Source organism: Peromyscus eremicus, chromosome 15, assembly GCF_949786415.1.
Source record: "Peromyscus eremicus chromosome 15, PerEre_H2_v1, whole genome shotgun sequence".
NCBI lineage: Eukaryota > Metazoa > Chordata > Mammalia > Rodentia > Cricetidae > Peromyscus > Peromyscus eremicus.
Genome location: NC_081431.1, coordinates 748,038 through 768,965, shown reverse-complemented (window position 1 = coordinate 768,965; position 20,928 = coordinate 748,038). Strand labels below are relative to the sequence as shown.

Here is a 20,928-nt window from a genome sequence, read left to right as displayed (position 1 = left end):
TTCTGGATCTATTTTCTGGTTCAGGGCATTAAAGAAGTTAGAATTTAAGGGGCTCCTGAGACCACAATGGAATGAGCCCCAAAGTTGAGGATCAACCATCTATGCCAGAGAGTTTTATGTCAACTTGATACAAACTAAAATCATCTGAGAGGAGGGAACCTCACTTGAGAAAATGCCTCCATAAAACCGGGCTGTGGGCAAGCCTGTAGGGCATTTTCTTAATTAGTGATTGATGGGGGTGGACCCAGACCACTGTGGGTGGTGCCATTCCTGGGCTTGTGGTCCTAGGTTCTAAAAGAAGCAGGCTGACTCCTATATGCAGCGGGTCTAGTCCAGTCCCATGCAGATTCCACAGCTCTGAGTCTAAAGTTCATGAGTTCCTTTGAGCTTGGTTCAGTTGTCTCTGTAGATTTCCCCATCATGATCTTGACTCTCCTTGCTCACATAATTCCTCTTCCCTCTCTTCGACTAGACTCCTGGAGCTCGGCCTAGTGCTTGGTTATGGATATCTGCATCTGCTTCCATCAGGTGCTGGGTCTGTTTGAGGGACTACTGGCAGTGCGATCAGGATCTATCCCTGGTGCATGAGCCGGCTTTCTGGATCCCATTAACTATGATCAGACAACTTCCTCAACCCTGATAAGCCCGGGGAGGGGCTTGGTCCTGTCTCAACTGAATGTACCAAGCTTAGCTGTCCCCCCCATGGGAGAACATACCCTGTTGAAGGAGAGGATGAGGGGTGGAGGGGGAGAGAAGTGGGGGAGAGCAGGAGGAGAGATGAGAGGGGGATCTGTGGTTGGTATGTAAAACAAATAAGAAAGAAAGAAAGAAAGAAAGAAAGAAAGAAAGAAAGAAAGAAAGAAAGAAAGAAAGAAAGAAAGAAAGAAAAGAAAGAAAGAAAGAAAGAAAGAAAGAAAGAAAGAAAGAAAGAAAGAAAGAAAGAAAGAAAGAAAGAAGGCTGAGCAAGCCATGAGGAGGAAACCAGTAAGCAGCACCCCTGCATGACCTCTGCATCAGCCCCTGCTTCCAGGTTCCTGCCCCATTTGAGTTCCTGTCCTGACTTCCTTCAATGATGAACAACAATGTGGAAGTGTAAGCCAAATAAACCTTTCCTCCCCAACTTGCTTTTTGGTCATGGTGTTTCATCATAGCAATAGTAACCCTAACTAAGACACCATCATAAGACCCTTGCTTCAAACACCACTGTGAAGGAAGCAGTCTTTTTAGTACACAACAACCTGGACAGTGGCAGCTTACTATACACATGACTGTGCTGATTGTTAACATTAGCTGTTAAGCATAATTATTACACTAGAAGAAGTGAGGGTCTGTTTGACTGTATAGCTCCTCTGAAGCACACTGGTGGCTCATGGGCCCTGGGAGAGAAAACCATAAAAAGTGCAAAGCAATGTGTCACACTTTTGAATCAGAGCCCTCATTAGTCCACAGAGAACAGAGGATAGAACTGTATTTAAACAAGGCTGAGGGGTAGGAACACACCCTGAAGGAGACCGAGCAGGAAAGGAACCTAAGGTATCTATAATGTCCCAAAGGAGATATCTTGCCTTAGCCTCTGGATGAGCAAAAGCCTAGATAAGTGGATCGAGATGAATGGTTCCAGAACCCACCTTAAACAAGAACAGAGATCCTAGCATTTACCATCCCAGGCACTCAGCACCAGAAGCAAACCTTCTGATGCTGGGCTCCACAGAGAAACCAAGTGAGCTGGTAAGTTGTTTCCAGGACTGATTGCCAACTTTCATTGCAGAAGGGAAACATAAGGCCCAATCCTTCCCCAGTGAAGATGCTAAGAAAAAGGAAGTGCCACGGTTTAAGGACATTGACTCCTGGAAAGTGGAGTCAGGGAAGACTGTAGCTGGAAGCAGCTTCGCAGAGGGGAATTATGCTTGACTTGAACTTAAAACATCTTGGTCCCAGTCTACTTGATGCTACTTACTGGGCATGATAGGCAAACCACTTACCCTTCCCAAGCACCCTTATTTTCTTGTCTCAGAAATGGCTTTTTAAAAATAGCAGATACTGTGATTCAACATTTATTATGTGACTTCTCTCTGCACCAGACTTAGAATGGAAAGATCCAGGTATGAACTTTTTTTTATTATTTTTGTTGCTGTTTTGAGACAGGGGTTTCACTATGTAGCCTTAGCTGGACTGAAATTAACTATATAAACTAGACTGGCCTCAAGTTTGTGTGCAATCCTTTGCCTCTCAAGTACTAGGATTATAGTCCTGCACCACCACATTCAGCCAGTTAAAAACTGGATGAACATCAAAGCCCAGGTTGGAAAGGTAAATCCTTAGTGAGGCAAGCTTGAGAAGGTCCTAAAGTGCTTCCAGCCCTGGACACCTGTGCATAGAGAAAGACACCTTCCAGACTGCAAGAGGAACATGAGCAGAAGTTGAGGAGACAGGTGACCTTAGCCTTTTTCAGGGACAGAGGGTTGGGGGAAGGGCTATGAGAAATGCAACAGGTCCTGAGGGTAGACCAAAATTATGAAAGGCATTAAAAGATGGCCTTCATCTCTCTAATACTATGGTTATGGAGTGTTATTTTTATTCAAGGGAAGAATAAAGAAAAGAATGTTTGCTACTCACCCAAACATCAGGACATTCTGTCCCTCTGTGATTGTGCTTCATGAAAATGCTTTCCAGCAAAAAAGAGAAAGAATGATTAAGGGGAAAAAAATAACTAGAGCCACATTCATTTCAGCTCCTCTGAAAGCACAGCAGGAGGAAAGTGGCTATGTTTGCCAAATTCCAGAAAAAGACACAATTGACAGGAGGCAGGGAGGGGAGGGTGAGGCAGCAGAGGGCATGAAGAGGAGGAGGGGTCCCTCTTGTTTATTCTCCCCAGAAGATACAGTAAATAATGAAGAGGTGTGGTTCATGGAGGAGAAATTACTCAACAAGGCCCTTTCAGGGGGGAAAATGGAACTAAACCCATGCTCCTTTATTCTTGTTCTCTCATTCAACTCCCGGTTTACATGGTAGCTCCCTGGAGTTGATGCTCCCCTCTGCTATTATAAGTCGTAATTGACTGGAGCTGATCATTGCAAAATGGGCTGAAGTTCTTACATTGTCATGATTAACACGAAGTAATAGTTATTAGCCTCACTGACAGCTACAGGGGAGAAGGAAGGCCACCAAGATGCCCGGCTTTTCTGGAGCCAGAAAAAAAATCTCAGTTGGGCCACTAGGTGGCGTGATGTCCGGGAGACCACTGAGGTTCTCTGCATCTTCTTTGGTCCAGGGTGTCCACTATCCTCTCAAGAGCTAGAGCTATGCCTCAGTCATTCCGGGACTTCGTGCCACAAGGCTGAAACAGGAATTCGAAACAGAGGGACAGGCTGCTCAGAAGAGGTGTGGGAAGAGGAGAGAAGGTATGTGTTACAGGATGGCCCCACATTCAGGTGGAGCAGTACTGTCAGCAGAATGGATCGAAGGAGCTGCAGCCTCCTATGACTCAGGAAGATTCATAGCAGTGGTGCCTGCTGCAAGAGTGTTTATCAAAGGCAAGAGGAGAGAGAAATCACACGACTAGAGAGGATTCCGATGCAAGACCCTATTTTTCAGCTCTGCCCTTACTTACTCTGTTTTCCATATCTTAGGCACCAAGCTTTCTCAGACACCACAGGAAGATATTCTGAGTGTTTGGCATACTTTCTCTATTCTCCGTGAAAAGGCTAAGGTCACGACCAAGTAGGAGCACGGAGTCACAGTCCTGGATTTTAGGGACAGTGTCGGGAGAAAAGAGACTTGTGCAAGGTCACACAGACAATGGCAAAGTCAAGGATCACATCCTAGCCTCCCAGTTCTCAGTCTAGGGTCGCTGAACTTTTTTTTTCAGTTCACTCTTTGCCTTCCAACTTGTGTTGATTTTTGGGTCAATAAACAGAGCTACCACAACAAGGGGAGAAAAAGGAGGAAAGCTACACGTGAAGAATGGAAACAGAATTGCCTTTCTCCATCTGTCTTTCCACCTCTCTAGCACTCAGAATCTCCTACAAGAGACCATTTCACAGAAGGAATAGTGCTGAGCTTGATATTTAACTGGCAAAAAGGGGAGGCTTAAGACTGGACTTTTCTAGGTACCCACAAAACTGAAAATGTGGCAACAAGGTAGCATAGCAATTAATTATTTTACACTGTTGGTAATGATGTGCTTGATTCTCTCTTGCCAAGAACTTGTGCCACTTCTGGATTTTTTTTTTTCAATCTCTAGTAATTCACACCCTGTCCTAAATTTACAGCCTGAAGCCAGACTCTGTGCTTTGCACCTGAGTGTCGGGGTATTGATTTATTTAAGCAGGGTATTTATTATTTTCTCATGGGGTGAGGGATTTTACTCTCTGCCAGTCTCCTCGGGACCAGCACACACACACACCTCCAAGCCCTGCTCAGCCCCCACCTGTCTGGCTGCCTAGTGATCAGATTCCTTCCCAGCTGTAGCTCTGCACTGCCTCACGGCAGACTGGAAACAGATTCCTGGAGCAGAGTGGAGCCACTCCACCCAGGTCCTTCTTGTCTGTCATTTTACTCACACTCAAGGCTCTGGTCCCAGGGAGGGCCTAGCACTGGGTGAGTACTTCAGATATCAGCCAGGAAGGAGGAGCTGTGCGCTAAGAGAGGGGGAGTTGAATGGTCTGTCCCAGAAGAGCTTGCAGTCAGAAGCAGAGGAAATTCTTCTATAGTTACTGTCTTTCTTTCTCCCCTAATTAGGAGGAGTGAGAGCTCAGTTCTTCTGGGATTTGTAGGGCAGGGATGTAATCAAGGTGAAGTCAGGCTTAGCGTTTTGCTCACTGGGCTCCCTGTGGATTCCCACAAAGAAAAGCTAGCACACTCACTCTAAGGGGTGGGAGTGCCACACATTACACCCCAATTATCCCATTATTTTGAAAGGCCATGAATGTGGTCTTGTATGGTGCAAAGGTGACTTAAGCTCCTGGAGATCTGCATGTGTTTGCAACTTCTCTGCCAGGGACAAACAACCCTCCTTGTTAAACACTCATACCCTGTAAGATCTGGGTGAATTGACCTCATTAGTATGATTGTTTATAATAATCACGATAACAATTATAACATGTTCTTTATTGTGATTAGATGACAGTCCTCGCCCTCAGTAGAAAAGCAGCTCTGAGGCTTTGTTGGACCCAGGATGAATCTGTTAGAGCCCTCCTGTGGCAGGGCTCTGGATTTCTGCTAGCTGAAGGTTAAGAGATCATGAGGCCCAGGACTTCCCACTTCCTGAATAACTCTTTCATCTACATCACAATTTCTTACCTAACTGTTAGCAAAGAAAAAAAGATGAATGTCAGACACCTGGTTCCACATATAGCTATTCCCTGCTACTTATTAACCATGGGGTATTGCTTAATTTTTTTTTTTTTTTCTGTGACAAGGTCTCACATAGTCCAGGCTGGCCTCAAACTCACTATGTAATGAGCATAACCTTGATTTTCTCATCTTCCTGCCTCCATTCCTGAAGTGCTAGGATTATAGGTGTACACTGATATGCTGGTTTATGCAGTACTGGAGATTGAAAGCAGGGCTTCATGTGTGCTAGATATGAACTCTTGCCAACTAAACTACACCTTTTGGCTGCCTGCTATCTGTTCTGCATTTGTAAGGTGGGGTGGAAAGACTTGGCCTTGGGATTAGAGTTGTAAGACTCTAAACAAGGTGACTAGTGGGAATCTCTTTGCTTGGTTACATTTCACCAGGAAGAATACTAGAGAAGGAGGAAACTAAAGCACCAGGGGTGGAATAAGGAAGACAGTGTAGGCAAGCATATGTCAAGGGACATTTTGGGTGAGCCAAGCTGTTTTCCACAGAAAACCAAGCAAGAGAATGAAGTACATTGTAGCAGATGGGAAGCAGTTTACCTCTAGAATTTCAGATTTTAAGACACCACCATGCATTCATGTAACACTTGCCAGTGTGAGAAGTCCATTGACAGTCAGCAACTTGGTTGTTTCTTCTGAATTCCTGCAAGACACACAAGGAAGGAATATTTCTACCTTACAAATGAAGAAATGAAACGGGCACCAAGAGAGCAATCCTGGGAATATCCGACTGAATGAACAGTTTCTATAGGGGGAAATCTTTTCAGAAAACAAAACCAGAGCACAGGATCCTTCTCAGACTCTGTGCCAGACACACAGCAGCCAAGTCCTAAGTCTTGGCCCTCACCTTCTATGGTCAAAGACCAGGAGGTAGTCCACCCTCCATTCTGCAGCCTCTGACCTGACATGTAGTCCCAGGGTCTTGTTGGGAGGCTCTAACTGAAGTTGCCCAGGTGTACAGAGAATGTTCTGCTTTCAGAACTGCACTTAGATGAATGGGGGGAAATGAGGGAAGGAGGTTGGGAAAGAGGATGAAATATACAGGGACATGAGCTGTGCTCATGGAAGGTTCAGGGAATAAAGAAGAGAGAAAGCCCACTGTGTTTGATTTGGAGCTTTAACAAGCTTGCCTCTGTTTCAAGTGCACAGGAAAGTCAGATTTGCAAAGGGAGGAGAGGAGTGGGGCAGGGAGAAGTCTTTATGAATGGTGCTGAGAATCCAGAGCAGGTTCCCGGCTCCTATGTTGCCCCTGGCCCTGGGCCCCATTGCCCAGGCAAAGGCCTTCCACTAGAGTGGCCCAGCAGCCTCTCACTTCCATTCATGGACTTGGCCTCTCAGATGGATGCTTTTGTTGCCAACAGTATGCATGTGAGGGGGGTGGATGCTACTACTTCTGCTATGGCTGCCTGACAATGTCTGCAGGGTGAAAGTAAAGTACAGCTTCCTGACATGAAAGGCCCACCCACAGGGATGCCATATTACTGCTGGCTTGGGATCTGAGCAGGAGAAAAATGACACCCATCTCAGGGCAGAGATAGGTCAAATGGGAAGTGCCATGTCAGGTTCAGTTCAGAGAGACAGAAGCAAGGCTGAAGACAATTGATGTGCTGCCCAAAGATGGCCATCGACACCATCAAGCAAGAGCCTACTCACCTTCTCCAAGGCAATCCCAGTCCCCATCCCACTCCAGGCCCCTTGATATATGCACACACACATACACACACACACACACACACACACACACACACACACACACACACACATACACACACACTCCAGGCAGCAATCCCATGCTAAACATTGACACTTGCCACCCCCATCTTGCAAAGGAGCAGAATTAATGTAGAAAGCCTGCCAAAGTGTGGCTGGCTTCCAGGACCAAAAATACCTCCTATGATCTAAGGGGCTACCAAACTGGCATCTGTTTGTGGGGCTGAAGCTGCTGCTGTGACAGAGAGGACTCCTATTTTGGAACCATTCTTCACCTGCATACAGGCTTCCTTGCTAATGCCTTTCATAGGAATGCTGGTCCCTCCCTGGAACACAGCTTCCTGTTCTCTTTTACTTCTCTCATCATCTCATCTATGCCAGTCATATGGTGACAGGGAAAGAGACCTGAGAAGAACAGCAATGTAGCTTCAGGATCACTGTGTGGAGCAGTTGGGTAAGAACCCCTTGGAACTTGCAACAATTTTCAAAGAACATCTTTTATTTGATGGATATTTATTAAATACCTGCCACTTGCCTAAAACTGCATTGGGCTAAAACTGTCCCTCTGGATAGAAATAAGGGAACTAGCCAGTCCCCTCAAGGTCTATTGTGGTGATATATTGTGTACCCTAATAAAATTTGCCTGAAGATCAGAGGACAGAGCCAGCCACTAGATTAAACATAGAAGCAAGGCAGTGGTGGCACACACCTTTAATCCTAGCACTTGGGAGGCAGAGATCTGTCTGGATCTCTGTGAGTTCAAAGCCACCCTGGACTACATGAGATTGATTCAGTCTAGGAGAGAAACAGAGCCAAGCAGTGGTGGCACACACCTTTAATTTCAGTACTTGAGAGCTCATGCCTTTGCTACCAGTATTTGGGAAGCACACACACCATTAATCCCAGTACTAGGATGGAAGTGATATGGCTTGGCGGAGAATGGTATATAAGGTGTAAGGAGACAGGAACTAAAGCCCTTTTCAGCTGGACTCCTTTTGGCTGAGGACTCAGAGACATTCAGTAGAGGATTTGTGGAGTTAACGAGGTGAGAAGTAGCTGTGGTTTGTTCCTTTGTCTCTCTGATCTTTCAGCATTTATCCCAATATCTAGCTCCAGGATTTTTATTATAAGACCATTCAGGATTCATGCAATAGTCTATGATCTGACATCAGCTGGGCAGGATGACAAGGAAACAGTAGAAGGCCAGACAGATACAAGAAAATGAGTCCTCAGAGAGGCAGAACATGGGCGTGTGTAGTCTGTTCATTATTGATGTACTGAGCAATGGAATGCTACTCAGCCATTAAAAAGACTGGAAGCCTCTTGCTTGTGGTAGTCCATGTGTTCAGAGCTGTAGCTAGAGTTTTCCTGCCTGGCCCACAGTCAGGACAAATCTCTCTCACCTGCCAGTCCCACAGCCACTCAGACCCAACCAAGTAAACACAGAGACTTATATTGGTTACAAACTGTATGACTGTGGCAGGCTTCTTGCTAACTGTTCTTATATCTTAAATTAATCCATTTCTATTAATCTATACCTTGCCACGTGGCTCATGGATTACCAGCATCTTCACATGCTGTTTCTCATCGTGGCGGCTGGCAGTGTCTCTGACTCAGCCTTCCACTTCCCAGCTTTATTCTCCTCCTTGTCCCGCCTATACTTCCTGCCTGGCCACTGGTCAATCAGTGATTTATTTATTGACCAATCAGCAACACACCATCCCACAGCACTTCCCTTTTTCTTTCTTTCTTACTTTTTTTTCAAAAAGGAAGGTTTTAACCTTAACAAAATAAATTACATATAATTTGGGAATTTGGGCATAGCTTCTCTTACTACTTCCTGCTGGAGGGGGGCGCTGTATCTTATGGGGACACAAAGAAAATTTTAGGATTATGGAATAGTCCATGAGGCTGTATCATCTGAGCCAGTTGCCTTCAAACCATTCTAGATGTTGGATCATCTGGGCCATGGTGTCATCAGAGACCTTTCAGGGGGTCTTGGCTGGTCAAACCTGATGTATCTTCATCTGGAACAAATCCATAGCCTTGGCTTTCTGTGGGAACAAAAGCAGAGTCTCCTTTCCAAAGCAACACATCCTTACATCCAAATTTTGAAGTCAAGGTATCTTTAAAATATACATATTGGTTTAACTCAACATCTTTTATGATCAAATGTTTTTCTGCAGTTAAAAATCCCAAAGACAACACAATCCAGATTCTCTGTGTAATATTCATCTTCACGTGCCTTATTTTTTATATTAATTTTACTGTCTCTTTAAAGATTTTATTTTTTAAAACTATGTATTTGTTTATATAACTGTATATATCTCCTTTTTTGTCTCTTTCAAGCCTACGTATATTTTACACACATTGTAAACTATTACATCTGGATCTGTCTTATTGTGAATCTATTGCTTTAAACTGCAGCAGCTGTGGCTGCTGGCTCTGCCCACCTCAGCTTCCCAACATGGCGGCAGTATGTTTACCGTCAGCTCAGGGAGCCATCATGGGTCTATGCTTTTATCCAAGCAGCGTGTAGCCCAGAAACCTCTTTTTTTTGTTTTGTACTAGCAAAGGCTAAATCCACCACGCAGCTTAATGTGCCACTTGCAGAGGCCTCATTCCCGCCATACGACGGCAGGTCAAGCGCGCACACTAGGAACCCACCAGTAGCTCAAACCGGCAGCTGCCACTCCTTTGAGAGAGACAATTAGGAAGCTGTTTTTAGCTCCATTTTAGAATCTTTTTTCTCAGTTTTTAGGTGGAAACTCTTGCCACCACGTTGGGCGCCATTCATATTTGCTTCTATAACTGTTTCAAGGCAACTGGCTCAGATGATACACCCTCATGGACTACTCCATAATCCTAAAATTTTCTTTGTGTCCCCATAAGATACAGCGCCCCCCTCTAGCAGGAAGTAGTAAGAGAAGCTACGCCCAAATTCCCAAATATACCAAGCTGGCTTTGGAGATGTGTAAAAGTTAAAACCTTCCTCTTTAAAAAAAGAAAGAAAGAAAGAAAAGGGGAAGTGCTGTGGGATGGTCTGTATGTCAAATTACTCTGATTGGTCAATAAATAAAACACTGATTGGCCAGTGGCTAGGCAGGAAGTATAGGCGGGACTAACAGAGAGGAGAAAAGAAAGAACAGGAAGGTGGAAGGAGACACTGCCAGCCGCCATGATGACAAACAGCATGTGAAGATGCCGGTAAGCCACGAGCCACGTGGCAAGGTATAGATTTATAGAAATGGATTAATTTAAGCTGTGAGAACAGTTAGCAAGAAGCCTGCCATGGCTATACAGTTTGTAAGCAATATAAGTCTCTGTGTTTACTTGGTCGGATCTGAGCAGCTGCGGGACTGGCAGGGGAGAGAGAATTGTCCTGACTGTGGGCCAGGCAGGAAAACTCTAGCTACACAGAGCACTTATGTCAAGTGAGTGAAGCTAGGCACAGAAAGGCTCATGTAAAGGCCTCATAGAAGTAGAAAGTCCTAAGGTGGCTGCCAGAACCTAGGTGGGTGAAGGAGGAGTTGGCTAGCAAGTTAGTTACAGCTGGATGGGAGAGCTAAACTCCAGAGTCTATAGCATGGTATGGCTACTATAGTTGCAACAATTTATTATGTGTTGTAAAATAAATAATAACTGTTTGAGGTGACAATATGCTAATTACTCCAATCTGATCACAACATGTTACATATAGTGAAATGTCACATTGCACCATATAAATATGTACAGTTGTTATGTATTAACTAAAATTGCAAATGTTCTGATTTACAATTTTAGTTATGTACAATATATAGTTCTACAGGAGGAAGAAATGTAATAAAGTTGTTTTTTTGTTTTGGGTTTTTGTTTGTTTGTTTGGGTTTTTTAAGACAAGATTTCTCTATGTAACAGCTCTGGTTGTCCTTGAACTCACTTTGTAGACTAGGCTGGCCTTGAACTCACAGAGATCTGCCTGCTTCTGCCTCCTGAGTGCTGGGATTAAAGGTGTGTGCTACCACAGCCAGGCAATAAAGTTATAATAAATAAATTGTTATAAATAAATATAATAAATAAATAAATAAATAAATAAATAAATAAAAATACTTTGTGGCTAAATGGATGATTGTCAAGATAGGTCAGCTTAGCCCTTTTAAGGCTTGAGGCTGAGGACATTACTGTCACCTGTAAAAATCAGGAACCTAAAGTGTTTATCTTAATTCTTTTTTATTGAAATTTTTTTCATACAAAATATATTCTGATTACAGTTTCCCCTTCCCCAACTCCTATTAGATCCTTTCCAACTCCCCACCTCCAGAAAACAAAAAACAGACAAACAATACCCAGAATTAAAAAACAAAAACAAAAACAAGAAACACACATACATACACACACACACAACAAACAAACCCATTAAAACGTAAAATAGAATACATGATACAAAAGCAAAAGATTGGTAAGACAAAAAAAATTGAGTTCCTTTTGTGTTGGCCATCTACTGCTGGACATGGGGCGTATGGTCAGTATACTGTGAGGCTCCACTGGAGAAATCTAATTTTTCCTTTGCAAGTGGATGTCAATTAGAGATAGCTTCTTAAGGTTAGGGATGAGAATGCATGTCTACTTTCCCCTCTCCACATTAGGACCCCATCTGGCTTGAACCTGTGCAGGCCCTGTGCATGCTACCACAGTCTCTAACAGGTCCTTTGGTGTTACCATCCCCTCAGACTCTTACAATCTTTCTATCTTCTCTTCTGCACCCTGAGCCCTGAGGAGAGGGGTTTGATGAAAACATCTCATTTAGGACTGTGTTCCAAGATGTCTCCCTCTCTGCACACTGTCTAGTTGTAGGTCTCAGTGTTGGCTCCAATCTACTGCAGGAGGAAGCTTCTCTGATGATGGCTGAAGGAGGCACTGATCTATGGGTATAACAGAGTGTCATTAGGGGTAATTTTATTATTATGTTCCTTGAGAAGAACAAATAGTATTTAGTTTTCACCTAGACCCATGGCCTATCTTGTCTCGGGTTCTTGGCCACCAGAGCAGCGTCAGAAATGGGTTCTACTGATTATCTTAATTCTTAAAGTATAACTGTGTGCTTAACTAATGTTGTATAACAGTTTGCTCCAAGATAAAAAGCATTCTATCCTGCAGGAAGCTCCTTAAGAAGGAAGGTAAACAAATCAAAATAGCTTCAGGAAGTCCCTGAAAGTGACCAGATTCACCAGGTTCCTCCCTGTCAGAGCAATCAATGAAAGCTGAGAGCTTGCTTGCCTCAGATGAAAGAAACTGAGCTACAAAGAAGACTCAAAGACTCTGAGGCTAAATCAACTGCCTGGAAGAAACAAAAACCAGCTGAAATGCCTGGAAGAAGTTTAGACCAGAGTCACTCGGAAAGGACACCCTCCAACCTATTGAGCTGTGTGCAGGCAGTGCAGTGTGTTCCGGGATTCCCAGTTTTTGTGAGCTGTCACCAATGTTGGGGTAGAACTTGGTGATGCAGCCATCTTTGAGTCATTTCTGCTCCTGTAAGTAACCCTTCTCCCATATTCCTGTAAGTAACCCCAATAAAACCCACTGGTTCGCCAAGTTGGACTTTGGTGGTTCCATACTTTGGCCTGTCATGAGATCCCTATCTGGGTGAGTAGACATGTGTGTTGCATCCCTTACCAAGAGAAGTATTGTCACACAACTAATGATAAGTATCAATTCTTTAAACACCATCACATCTGGTTTTAACATTCTAGCTCCCTGGAGATTTCAAGTTGAAATCCCAAATAGAGATGGGGAGCTGAGGCCTAGGGAAGACAAGAGTGCTCCATTCAAGCGCCTCCTAGATCAGGCTTCTGTGATCACACCCTGTACTGGCTCAATTTCAAATGCTTCTCAGTGGTATTGTGGGAGTAGGGTGGCATCATGTCACCCTGCGTGCAGTGTGATCTGTCTGTAGGTGTTCTTTCTCCCACCCTCTTTCTCTCCCTTTATTCATGACAGGTAGGGCAAGCATGGGGAGTGGAGAACAGGATGGTATGTGTGGAGGAGTCACTTTCATTTAATGTGCCCTCATTCTTCATTTAAGGGTTTATTTCTGGATCACAGGGGGTGAGGATTTGTATCTGAAATTATTTAAATTGTATTGTAATCATCTCAAGATGAGATTAAATTGAGGCACTAAGAAGAGACAGAGATAAGACACCCCTACCCCCTGAACATACAGTTATGTAGCATTTGGTTTAGAATTAAAGGGCCCTGATATTCAACTGAGAGCCTTATCGGTTAGTTACCTCAGTCCTACTAAGGATGGTCTCATGTGTAGCTGGTCAGACTGATGCTCCTCTCATTAAATACATGCCAAACGTGTACCAGAGTCTGAGTGTCTTCTTTTAATCTTCCTTAACAATTGTGCCTTAAATCTAGTGTACTTAGAAATAAGAGTGCTGTGGGATAATCCTTCTGTATGCTGTGAATATATATTACTCTCACTGGTAAATAATAAAGCTGATTGGCCTATAGCAAGCCAGGATAAAGTTAGGCGGGACAATCAAACTAAAGACTTGGATGAAGCAGGGCAGAGTCCAGGAAATGCCAGCCAGCCACTGAGCAAGCAGAATGCGTAAAAAATGAAGTAACAAGCCATGAGCCACATGGCAAAGCATAAATAGAAATATGGGTTAATTTAAGTGTAAGAGTTAGCTAGTAACAAACCTGAGCTATCAACTGAGCATTTGTAATTCATATTCAACCTCTGAGTCAGTTATTTGGGACAGGAAATGTCCATTTACATAAGAGGATAACACAATTGTTTGGATAGGGAGATAAGACCCACTTATATACAGACTTAAACAATAATATAGGAAGAATAAATGTGAGAATCACCTGGAGTATTAACAAAAATAAATGCTACAGAAGTTCAAAGGACAAGATGGGTGTACATTGCAGAATTCAGATTCTTTGTGGCTCCAATGGACAAAATCAGCAATAGCCAGTGATACTTACTAGACACAAATTTAAACCAATTAATTAATTAATAGAAGAGCTTTTAAATGAGCTAACCAGATTTTTTTTAAGAATAGCTAATTGAGCCAGGCATGGTATGGTGGCACATACCTTTGATGAGAGGCAGAGGCAAACAGATCTCTATGAGTTCGAGACAGACGGAGATACATTGTGAAACCCTCTCTCAAAGAATACTCCCCCCCCCAAAAAAAAAGCTAAATGAGGCCTACATTCAATAATCCAGTGTCTCTGAGATAGTTGATGAGAGTTATTTCCTTTCTCTTTCTTTTTTAAGGCCCTGCTATTGAGAATTTCAGCCAACAAAACAGTTGGTTTCAGAGGCAATGATCCCACATCCTCTTTTCTTTTTATACCACTGAAAAGTGTGGCCACGAGAGGGCAGTAGGGGACGTTTTCAGACACTTGGACGTGTTGGTGTTGAGTAAACTCTGTGGGCTCAATCTCCAGCAAGGAAATGGAAGACCCTGAGACCATGCTGGGGTCTAGACCGTGCTAGCTTGTTCAGGCCCTCATGTGAAAGCCGTGGCCACTGCTGCAAATACAGACTACGAGACAAGGAATCGAGACCGCGAGGGCACCAAAGCACCCGAGATTGAAAATCCTCTCTTCTGAGGTTGTTAAAGTTGCCTTTACCTCTTAGCCACCACCCCCTGCCTCCATTAAGAGGTGGGCTCGCGGGTCTAGATAATGCAAACGATGCTGCTCCTCCAGTCTCCACAGCACCTATCAGACTCAGGTCCTGCCCTACGTCCAGTGTTCCCAATGGAGCAGGAAACCGGAGACGCAAAGCCAGGCTCCTCTTCGCATTGTAGAAATAATAATTATCAACAACTTCAAACCTCTTTTGACAGCTCGCTGGCTTTCTGGAATTTATAAGGAGGAGAAATTTGCTCCTCCGAAATCCGAGACCCTATCTCAACCCCATCAGCAAGACAGGTCCCTCCGAACTCACCCCTAGCTCACAAGTGAAGAGGGAGGTGGGTAGGCTGTGTTCGGTGACAGGTGATGCCACGCGAGGGGATGGGTTGCCCTCGTCACTCTGAACCCCTCCCAAGGCCGAGCCAGCTGGCTCACCAGGCCCCAACCAGAGTCCCCAGATCCTGGAAGCACCTTTCTCGCCCCCTGGCTACTGACAGTGTCCGCTAAGCGAGGCGAAAGCCCAGAGCACTGTAGCTCAGCCGGGTTCTTGAGTGGACAGGCTGGGGGATTCGGTCTGCGCGGGCGGGGCGCGTGGGCGGGGAGGGGGTTAACACGGCCTCTATGATAATGAGCTGCGCGGTAATATAGGAGGCCGGCTGAGGGCGCCGCCACCGGAGCCGAGCCTAGCCGCGCTGCGCGCAGCACTGTCCGCGCAGAGCTGAGCGGGGGCGGCGGGCGCAGCTGCTGGGATCCTTCAGCCGAGGAATAGCGATCAGATCCGGTGGACTCGTGAGCCGCGGGGCTGTGGGGAGCGTACAGCCCGGTCGCAGACAGAGCTGCCAGCCGTTCCCGGAGAAAATGGGGCCGAGCGGGCCGGGAGCAGAAGGGAAGGAAGCGCGGGATCGCTGATGTCAGAGCAGCCCGGAAAGTCGCGCCGGGGAAACCTGAAGACAGCCCGCTTTGCGCCTCCCCGGAGGGACCCTGCCGGACCCCACGCCCCTTCGCGTCCGGGTCCCTGGGCGCAGGCGACCGGGGCGAAGACGCGCGGACCTGATCGAGGGCCACCACAGGAATACAGGCAGGCGGCCGACGCGGGCCGTGGATTTTAATGATCTTGGGTCGCATGTGGACCTGGCTGTCCGTCTGACTCGGGTCAGGCAGGGACTGGGCGCGCGCTGCCCTGGGCAGCCGCCAGCCGAGTCAGAGGAAGCGGAGACGCAAGGACAGACAGACGCCGCCGAGCTGGGTAAGCGGAGCCTTCCGCCCTCTCCCTGAGCGCGCGCCCGCGGCGGCTTCTTCGGCGCAGCCTCCCCAGGTCCCCTTGGGGTCCCGGCCCCGGCCACGGCTAGGCTGTGGCGGCGAGTCTCCGCGCGTGATCCGCCACTTTCGCAGCTATGGTCTCTTGCTCGGGCTTCCGGGCCATCGACTCCGGAGGCTCCGGTGGTTCTGGCGCTCCGTGGCGCGCTTGCAACGCGCACCTGCCGGTGGTCTGCAGCTCTGGGGAGTGCCCAAGTGGTGAGGTTGTCCCACGGTTGGAGCCCAGAGAGGGCCTCAGTAGAATTAGCGAGATAGCCTGGGGCGACTGTGGCCAGAGGCCGGTTAGGGGGCGTTCATCCGGTGCTGTGGTCCCGGGTGGCCGCTGGCGGTTCCAGTGGTTCAGTGGACTGGGAATTGGGAAGGAGAAGGCATCATTTGCGCGGGTTCCGGGAAGCCCTGAGAGCGGTTTGGAAGCACTGTGATTAAATGTTCCTGCCCCCATCCCCCATGGCATAGTGCCCAGCTGGGGCCCGGCCCCCTTGGTTTGAAGTGGGAGTTTGTCCAGAGTCCAAGAGGCTCCTTAAAGCTCATTTCCCTCTGTGTACTCTTTTTTGCCCCACCTCACGAAGTGATAGGGTCTTAGAAAATTCTAGCTTCTTTTACTCACAGGTAGTCTTCATAAATCTTGATCTGAATGGTCAAAAAGAGTCCCCTGAAACTGTCATTCTAGGGACCTCAAAAATGTCCACCTGCTTAACATGACCCTTGCCCTAGGAGGAGCTACCTCTTCAAACAGCTCAGGCAGAGATAAGAGGGAGAGGAGGGAGGTTGGGGGGGGGGGAGGGGACTTGGAATACCAGGTCAATCACCACAGTCTGAAAAGGAGAGCTCATAGTTGTTGAGGGCAAGAACGTTCAATTCTGTAGAGAACCAAGACCATAGACAACATAGCTCCCTAGCCACCCATATGCAGAACAGACAGAGGTGGGTGGGTTTGGGGAGTGGGGCTACCAGATATCTTCTGAAGGCTCATCTGTGGAGGATTAGACATTTTGAGACACGTCCATCCTTGCAGCGGACCAGGTCTATACAGTCGACTGTCTGGGCTGGACCACAGGTAGGACTGGGCTGGCCACTTTCAAGAGAAGTGGAGTCAGGTTCAGCTCTCTGACATTCCATACAATAGCAGGCCTGTCATACCGAGCCTCTTTCCAGATCTTGAAACTTCACTCTTCCCTCTGGACCCCTCTGAATGTTGAGGCCTTCCAGTGAGCACCAGTATCCCCAGAAGAGCTTAGCCCTGGCTGGAGGAATTCAGCTGTTCCTAATTGAAATGCACAACTATTTGTGCAATCACCCCAGAAAGCTCCTAGAGTTGCTAGCAGCCCTCTATCCTCTGACCTCCAGGCAGGAAGATAAAAGAATTCATTAACTTCTCTTCTCACAGAGCATCGTCGGGAGTAATTACCTGTGATCTCTGCTGGGGGGCTAGGGGTGGAAAATTGAGAGAGGGCAGGGAACCAAGGAGGCAGAGTGGAATCTGTCCCATTCCCCAGGAGGTTGTTTCCCTGTCTGTCGTCTACCTGTCATCATCTCTCTTAGTGCTAGGCCCCCACCCATCCCTCAACTTGCCTCTGCTGCCACTAGCTAGTATTACCTAAAGAATACCTAAAGAACCTGTCTCCTCTTTCTCACAGTTAATCCTGTCCAGAAACCTGTTGATAAAGAAGGGGCTATAAAGATGGATTGCCCTCTCTATTCTCTTACTGTCCTAAGAAAGCTGCATTAAGATGGGGGCAAATAGTCTTGAAAAGCAATTAAAAGGACGTGGCTTTTGGCCCGTGTACAGGGAAGACTCTGCTGAAGAGCGCTAAACCCTGAAGTGACAAAGTCTTCGATGGTTTCCAGGTACTACAGCCTGGCAAGGAAGTCTCAGCTGCACCCTTTTCATTGGCAGGGCATAGGGACAGAGGACCCTCACACCCTGGATCCAAGCAGGGGTGAAGAGCTGCTTACCTTTTGGCCTAAGTCTAAAGGAAGAACAGACAGTGATATCATATTACTATTGCTCAAAGCCATACCATCCCAAGAAATACTGGTCCCTGTCAGAGCAGCTCTGAATGTTGTCTCCCCATCTCCAGACTGCCAATGAAGGATTGCCCTCCAACATTCTTGACCAAGAGAAGTTGCAGATGTGGTAGATGCTTAAGTTCAGCATCTGTTTTGCAGGAGTTTTATGTTCAAAATAAGGTTAAGAAGCCTCAAAGAACAGTCTCTACTAGGCCCCTCTCCCAGGCCTATTACAAATACTCCTGATAATTCAGCTAATCTTTATTTCATGGGCATGTTACAGGAGACACAGGAGCAGGAGGGGAAGCCAGTGACATGCTTAAATACACAGGACAGCAGCTGGCAGGAGCTCTAAGCTTGCCAGCGCAGGCAATCTGAAATATTTGGTTCTGGAGTCATCACTGTTTGTAGAGCTGTATGGTTTCTGTTCCACCTTGCTTTCTGATTGCCTCTGTAAGATACAGGATTTGGTGTGGGGGAGGCAATTCCTGTTTCCAGACCCCTCTCCCCAGCTGTCTTCCTGCATTGCTACACAGCTGTCTCTGCACAGAAAGACTAGGGTACAATATACTTCTGTCCATCATAGCAAATGGAGAGGCAAGGAGCACAGAGCCAACCCCCCTCCCAACCCCATGCAGATCATAAAGAGACAGGAGCATTGTGTCACAGTCTGTTAGCTAGAATAATCCAGGACTGCCCACAGGGAAGCAAGAGAAGCAGGCTTTGAGGTGCTGGATGGAGTTTTTACAGCTCATATGTACAGCACCCCAATACCACCCCTTCCCCCATGACTGCCCCTCCCCCAGGGCTGTCTGTTATCAATTCATTCTATGTGAGTGTTCTGTCTCTCCCCATCACATATGCTCAGTTCAAACAATGATGAATGGAACTGATTCCCTTATGGGAAACAGTTTTTTCACATAGTTACAAAGATTTCATGCCTGATTAGAGTAAATGAGGGGTGGGTGTGCCATCTCCTGCTTTTTTTTTTTTTTTTTTTTTTTTTTTTTTTGTCATTTCTAAAGGTGAACCCCCATGGAGACAAAAAGAAAGGCAGTTCCTCCCGGGGTCAAACAGCTGGTCCCAAGGCGCCTGTGGGGGATGGCTGATCTGAAGGGGCCACCCTCTCTCCTCTGCTCAGCCCCAAAACTCTTTTGGGCTCTATTCCCTGGCATCTGGGCATATGGAACCTCAATGCAACTTTACACTGCTCCATCTTGAATTGGAAAGCAGGAATAGAGGTGAGAATATTCTTTGTTGGAGATCAGGGTCCCTATGGAGTTCAAGTATAAAGTGAGAGAAGGGAGGGAGGGTGGTAAGAAAATAGCTTACAACTGAGCTCTTCCAGAAAGTTCCCTGCTCCAGCAGTGGTTAACCATTAACCTGACTTGGTCTGGCCATGTCCCTCATCTGGGTGGCAGGATATCTCTGGGAAACCCTGAGAACCAGCAGGTGTTCTCCAGATGTCTCTCTTCTCCCAGCAGAATGGTTGGGGTTACCCCTCCCTGCTGTCTTCCTACAGCCCCCGGTGCAGTACCTGCCCCACCTGCTCATGCTTTCCTTCTTCAAGCACTCCCCTCTCCTTTATCTGTCCCTTAGCCCAAGCTGTGCAAGCTGCTCACATGGCAGGGCGCAGTCAGAGACTGAGAAGCAGGCAAGGGCTGGGCGAACTGATAAGGAGGACTGGCTTCACATAGGACTCCAAGCAAATTGGGCACAGATAGCTTTGGAAGTATAGATCAACTCATTAGGCCAGAGTTTGCTTGGAAATGGGGTAGCAGAAGGTGGAAGAGGAAATTTGGACAAAACCTCTTGTTCTTCATACCTAAGCATGGTTCACTAAGAGATTCTGAATGCCTCTGACCTGTAGTGCTGTTTTTGGAAATCTGAGGTTAAGCCACTTGATAGGAGGTCTTTCCAAAGCACTTGGCCCCTCAGAGCTGCCTTGCTGAAGTCCAGAGAAAAGCAGGAGGAGGATGGAAAGTGCAGCTCAAGACACAGGCATGAAGGCTCACGTGCAGTGATAATAGAAGTCAGGATGTAGACAGGGTTTCAGATAAACAGAGAGACAGGAGACAGAGGGAAGATAATGATAGAGACTGACAGTGTACTGAGGTGGGAGAGCCAAGAACCTGAGCTGAGAGCCAGCTACTGAGCCTCAGGCACAGGCTCCTTCAGTGGGCTCAGAGCATGAGGCTCTGGGCTCCAGGAAGGAGAAGTAGCAGGTTATCTCCACTAGAGGGAACTCTCGAAAACCACACTTGTCCTGAAACACTGGCGCTTGTGTGTGTGTGTGTGTGTGTGTGTGTGTGTGTGTGTGTGTGTGTGTGTTTTGGGGGGGTATTTTAGAAACTCCCAACCATCACTACCCAGAGACTACAACTGGAATGGCAGAGGGCAGAACTGGAACTTTTCACCACTGTTTGGCATAGAGGGGTGGGGTCAGGAGAGAAAAGGCCAAGGGGTAAGGGTGAGCTTCATTAAGCAGTGTTTACCAGGCTTGCAGGGAAAGGTAGCCTCATAGGAGGTGTGTGTGTGTGTGTGTGTGTGTGTGTGTGTGTGTGTGTGTGTGTGTGACTATAAGAGGCCAGCCCCATAGGACTTGTCTGGGTGAAGCGGGTGAGAAAGGCTTGACCCACACAGTTCATGTCTGGGTGGCCAGGGGAAGGAGCGTATGCTCAAAACAGCAGGCGATCCAGTCCTGGCTGCCTCACCGAGAGTGTCTTTCCTTTTTTTTTTTTTTTTATCAGCAAGTAAAGTTTTGGCCCATCCCCAAGTTCCTGTCACAGGCCTTCCCTTCTTCTCACTCCCTAACGTGGATTTCCAGCCAGTCTCAGCAGTGGCAACACTGCTCTGGAGGAGACTTTTTTAAAAAGACCTTTCAGGAACT

At 46.6% G+C, this 20,928-nt stretch overlaps 1 protein-coding gene across 2 annotated transcripts in view; it reads left to right on the top strand.

The window, feature by feature from the left end:
* Nucleotides 1-15,397: 15,397 nt before the first annotated feature.
* The window catches only part of Plxna2 (plexin A2), a 201,349-nt gene continuing 195,818 nt past the window's right edge, over nucleotides 15,398-20,928 (top strand). For both annotated transcript variants that reach the window (XM_059281134.1, XM_059281135.1), the window contains exon 1: nucleotides 15,398-15,957. The gene's annotated coding sequence lies outside the window, so the exon portion shown is untranslated. The remainder of the gene's footprint in view (nucleotides 15,958-20,928) is intronic.